Source organism: Pteropus vampyrus, unplaced genomic scaffold (genome assembly GCF_000151845.1).
Source record: "Pteropus vampyrus isolate Shadow unplaced genomic scaffold, Pvam_2.0 Scaffold206, whole genome shotgun sequence".
Classification (NCBI taxonomy): domain Eukaryota; kingdom Metazoa; phylum Chordata; class Mammalia; order Chiroptera; family Pteropodidae; genus Pteropus; species Pteropus vampyrus.
Genome location: NW_011888987.1, coordinates 3,419,132 through 3,425,101, shown reverse-complemented (window position 1 = coordinate 3,425,101; position 5,970 = coordinate 3,419,132). Strand labels below are relative to the sequence as shown.

At 35.4% G+C, this 5,970-nt stretch overlaps 1 pseudogene; it reads left to right on the top strand.

Moving 5' to 3' along the window:
- The first annotated feature begins 4,379 nt into the window (after positions 1 to 4,379).
- LOC105300293 lies at positions 4,380 to 5,043 on the top strand (annotated as a pseudogene).
- The last annotated feature ends 927 nt before the right edge of the window (positions 5,044 to 5,970 follow it).

Here is a 5,970-nt window from a genome sequence, read left to right as displayed (position 1 = left end):
TTTATACTTGCCTCAAGTATAAACACTGGTTATACAGATGCTCAGTGAACTTAGAAGAAGTGTAGATGAACTCAGGGAGAAGTTTAACAAAGAGATAAAAGCATAAAAATGGAAATGAAAATTATAAAGGGGAACCAGTCAGAAATGAAATACATATTATTCAAGATAAAGAGTATATTAGAGGGAATTAACATAGTGAATAAAGAGGATCGAACCACTGAGGATTGGGAAGCCAAGGACACTCATTCAGAATGGCAAAGGAAAAATAAGCCAAGACTATAGTCATAATTTAAGGAGCTTATTGGACACAATTAAATGTAAAAATATCTGTGTCATAGGGGTACTTGACGGAAAACATGAAGTTGAAGAGCTGTTTGAAGAAATAATGATGGAAAACTTCCTTCACCTGGTGAACCCCAGGAAGTTCAGAGAGTCCCCAAAAAGATGAATCCAAAGAAGACCACACCAAGACATATCATAATTAAAATGCCAAATGTTAAATATAAAGAGAGAATCTTAAAAGCAGCAAGAGAAAAGCAGTTAGTTACCTACAAGAGAGCACCCATAAGACTGGCAGCTCATTTTTCAAAAGAAACTATGTAGGACAGAAGGGTTTGGCACAAAATCTTCAACATGATGAAAACCCAGGATCTACAACCAAGAATACTTTATCCAGCAAAGCTATCATTTCATGTCAAAGGACAAATAAAGAGCTTCCTAGACAAAAATAAGCTAAAGGAATTTATCAACACCAAACCAATATTACAGTAAATGTTAGTGGAACTTCTCTAAGAAGAAAAAATTTGTATGAAAACACAAATAAAGAATGGTAATAACTACATTCCTCTCAACAAGTACCTCAAATGGAAAAGAATTAAGTGCTCCAACTAAAAGAGAGACAAGAAAACAAGACCACTACATATGCTGCCTACAAGAGACTCGCTTCAAATTAAAAGACACACACAGACTAAAAGAAAGAGAATGGAATAAGATATTGCCTTGATGGACCTAGAAGATGTTGCGCTGACTAAAATGTCAGATAAAGACGTATACCACATGTTTTCATGTACACGTGGAATATAAAGAACAAAATCAACAACAACAAGGAAAACAGAAATAAACATAGATACGGAGAATATTTTGAGAGCTACTTGATGGGTGGGGGTTTGGGGAATGGCAAAAATGGGCAAAGGGCTTAAGATGTACAAATGGATAGATACAAAATAGTCATGGAGATGTGAAGTGTAGCATACGGAAAATAGTCAACAGTGTGGTAAAAAATATGTAAGAGGGAAGAGGGGGGTACTAGATTTAGTGGGTTGATCACTTTGTGAGTTATATAAATCTTTAATCACTATGCTGTACAACTGAAACTAATATATTGTATACCAACTATTATTGAAAAAACTAATCGAATTGTACAACATAAATATGAGCAACTAATTGTCTATTATATTTCAAAAGAGTTGGAAAAAGAAAGAAAGAAAGAAGAAAAAATTTGTAATAAAAATATTAATAAAACACTTAAGAAGGCCACATAAAACAGAATTGAAAATGAATAATGTTGGGTGAAATATAACAATACTAAATATATGTGAATTATTATATAAATTATATAAATATCCATTCATGTTGAAGATAACATAAACATATTAGGATAGTTACACTAACACTATTATTACTATTAAATTATTTTAATATTATGCTATTCTTTTTAATATTTCCACAACTTCATCATGATTTACTTGAAATAAAATACCTGAATAAAATGAAGTCTCTTCAAAAATTTTGTAAAGAAAATGTTTTGTTTTTGTTTTGTAAACACCATTAACAATCCTGTTTTATTTTTAACATCTAATAAACTAACCATTTACACAAAAGCATCACCTATAAAATTATCTTAATGAAACTGTGTTGCTCATCCATCATGGAATTGAATTTTGTTCAGATATTTATCAAATACTCGAGGCAGTTATTTTTGTGACTCTTTAAAAAATACTTTAAAATGCCCTTGTATGTTTCTTCATTTGCAACTTCACTGGAATGATTTACCTTATCTTTGTTGTTTCAGTATTTGTTAAATTTCCCAGGATTAGTAGTTTTAGTGTATGTTTACTGGAGCAGAAATGAAAAATGCCATGAAACAGAGCTCATGAGGCTTATTTTCATTGAAGTCTCCCTGAGAATAGGGATCACTCCTTCTATTTAATGTTGTTCTTGCTATTGCTGCCACAGCCTCAATAAGTAGAAGCACACTGAGCAAGCCCTATAGGCAGGGGTGCACCATGGTAAGGCGAGGCAAAGCTACTCAGTGATGTGATGTGCCTATTCTATTTCAGTGTCATTGGAAAGTGCAATCCTAGTAGTGAGATCCATAGATCTGTTGAAGAATTGTACTATTGCCTGCAGTCAGTTTTGGATGGAATACATTTTCCTTGAAGAGAGTCATTTTTTTCCCCCAGTGATAGAATTGTTTTTTGAATAATTAAGTTCTAAATTACGAAGCAAATGTGGGAATATTTAATATTTTAAAATCATGATCAATCATTTCCATGCCTCCAGCATATCCAATATTGCTTTTAGCACAGAGTAACTATTGAGGTCATTGGAACTCTGCTGATGATATACAGAACTCAGAGTGATTCATGTTGGACCCTGAATGAAATTTCAAATCCAAAAATGATTTAAAAATGAAGTGTAGGTAAAGTCGATAAAAATAACATTAACTTATTTGGCCCTTTTGACCACCCAGTAAGGTACGTAAAGAAGCATGATTTGGGATGTAGAACCTGAAGATCCTCTCCTTGTCATCCTAAAATAGACTCTATCAAGTAGTAAGTTTCCCTGAAAAAAAGAATAGTCTTATCTGAAATACGTCCACCACTTCTACTAGAAAAGTCATCCCATTTCATAATAATATAAAAAAATATTAGGTGTGGGTGGTATGAGCATGCCAGCTCCTTTCTTTCTATGACTCCAAAATATGGCTTTTAATCTACAAATTTCTGGTATAAAATTGAGATGTAGCTTGTTTCTCTTTAGATGCTGTGGGTTAGAAATTTATTTCTAGATGAGTATTTATCTCAATTCTCCTCTATTAAAAGTATTTATATCTCTTGTATAGTTCAATATATAATGATCCTGTCATTAGATTTATAAATTAATACTTTTTACTTCAGCACAGGAATCACACTTGGATGTAGCAAGCTATCTGTGTCTAATAGTTTTAATCTCAAACCATAACTTTTTATTATAGAGTATATCTATATATATGGCACATGTGCAAATACACATATGCACACACATAGATGTATTTCTATATATCAGCAGATCAATAAATATTCTTTGAAAGCCTATTACATGGTAGCCACTGGCGACAAAGAGGATCTCTGTCCAGAAGGAGCTGACATTCTAGTAGGGAGAAAGAGACCATAATCATTTAATAAAAAAAAAAAAAAAGATAACTTTAGATATTGATAGGTGCTCTAGAAAGGACAGATATGGTGATGTAAAGAGTAACTTTGGGTTGGTGAGGGTGTTACTGCTGGTAGGGAGCCAGTAAACACTGAGGCAGTAGAGGGAGATATGATTTGGGATCTCAATGGAGAGAAAACGATGGTTGTACAAAAGTCCAGGGAAGAGAGTTTGAAGCAAAAGAACTAGTAAGTGCACAGGCATTGAGATGGGAAATAAAATCTAGTAATGCTGGAGCTTTATATCAAAAAATTGAAGAGAAATAAAGCTGGGAAGCAATGGAATTGAGGTAGGCTGGGGCCAGATTATATGGTCATATAAGTCAATGAAGAGTTTTAGACTCTAAGTGTATTGGGAAGCTCTTGGAGGGTTGTAAGCAGATGAGAAATATGATCTTACTTCTCTAGGAAGATGACTGATAAAATTCCTTCTACTTTGTACCTCACATTCACTAGTTTGCCAAGGTATGTCAGTTTTATGCTTATCATTGCCCTTTCATCCATTTCTTCTTTCTCCATTCCCACTGTCACTATTTTAGTTCAGATCTTCATTTCCTTGAGCAATTACTAAGGCCTACTAACTTGTCTCCTTGCCTCTAGTCTTTTTTCCTTTCTGATCTATTCTAATTTCTGCTATTAGAATCCTTCGACTTAAAAAAAATCATCGGCACAGGGAGAGGGTGTGGCTTCCCCTCTGGGTGAGTGTCCCTGCTGCAGGCTGGTCCGGGTTGGCCACTGTCTTGCACGCCAAAATCAAATCTGGAGGCCTGTGAGGCTGACTGTCTACAACAGGCTGGAGTCCAACCTGCAAGTCAGGCCATGTTGGCAGAAGGTAGTGGCCCAGGCACCTTTGAGCACTTTCCAGCTACTCCTTCCTTTCGTGCTGGGGCCCTTACAAGATGAGGAATGGCCACCCCACCCAAGAAGAGTTCCCTATCTCTGGTGACCCGTTCTGAGGGGACCTGCATCAAAAAAAATTTTTCCACTGAAGGGAACATTGCTACAGGGAAGTCAACATTTGTGAATATCCTTAAATAAATTTGCCAGGATTGAGAAGTGGTTCCTAAACCCTCTACAAGATGATGTAATGTTCAAAGTATTCAAGATGAACTTCAGGAACTGACAACATCTCAGAATAGTGGTGTAAATATTCTTTATATGATGTATGAGAAACATGAATGATGGTCTTTTACCTTCCAGTCATATGTCTGCCTCAGTCTAATAGAGTTTAGCTTGCTCTCTCCATGGCAAGCTCAAAGACACAGAGAAACCTGTGTTATTTTTTGAATGATCTGTGTAAAGTGACAGGTACATTTTTACATCCAATTTGTATAAATCTGACTACATGAATGAAATATGGACAATTTATCAAAACTGGCATGACTGGGTGAATAATCAGTTTGGCCAAAGCCTTAAACTGGATGGAATCATATCTTTGAGCCACTCCAGACAAATGCTTGAGTAGAATATATTGACCGGGAAGAAATGAAAATAAGGCATTCCTCCTGAATATTTAGAGAAACTTCACTATAATTATGAAAGCTGGCTCCTGCATAGAACACTGAAAACCAACTTTATCTACAATAATACTTATCTTAACACTGGATGTTAATGAAGACTTTAGCAAAAAGTATTGGTCAAAGATCCATTATATCTGGATTCAAACAGTTAGCAAAATATTTTTAATAACTTAAAAGTATGTCTGCTTGACCATTTTGGTCAATTGAGTAATTAACTAACTAGTGTCTGATCAATATCAATAATCTGTGTGAACACTGCCAAGGATGGTAGCAGAGGCAGAGGCTCAACCTAGTGGTTCTCGAATGGATTTTTTTCTTTTTTTTTGAATTTTAGTGAGTTTATTTGAGCCAACTGATGACAAATGCTGGGAAGCACAATCTCAATAGATTAAGAAATGCTCTAGAGAATGGAAGTTTAGCAGCTTATTTTATACATTAGAATCAAAAGAGGAGATCTAAGGAGGGTTATATGAAATTCATTGGTGGTAGATTAAGAGGAAGGGAGAAAGTGAAGCGGGGAAATCTGTGGGACTGGACAAAAAGTAAAATGGAGGGATACATATTTGTTTTAGAATGGTGGGTACAGGAGAGTTAATAATTGACATTTACAGCACATAGAGATGGTGTTCTGGAGACAAGATAGCCATGAAAGGTTTTGTGGTCTCATGCTCTGGTGCAGTGGGTTGTGCCCTGAGGGCTCTGGAAAAAAATGAATTACTCTGACATTCCAAGGGTATGTTATCTTAGATGCAAAAAGACAATAGACAAGCTCACTTAAGATAAAGATTGACCTTTGTCAAGAAAGCTACAAGCCCAGGATGTATCTACTTGTTTTTAGTTAGAAATTTTTATGCTCAGACTATCCTATGTGGTTGATTTTGGTCTCTGAGTTTGTAGGGCCCACCATGCTGGCCTTCCCTGAGCTTGTCAGGTTTAGTATGTGGCGACTTTTTCATCCATACTTCCCCCTTTTGGTT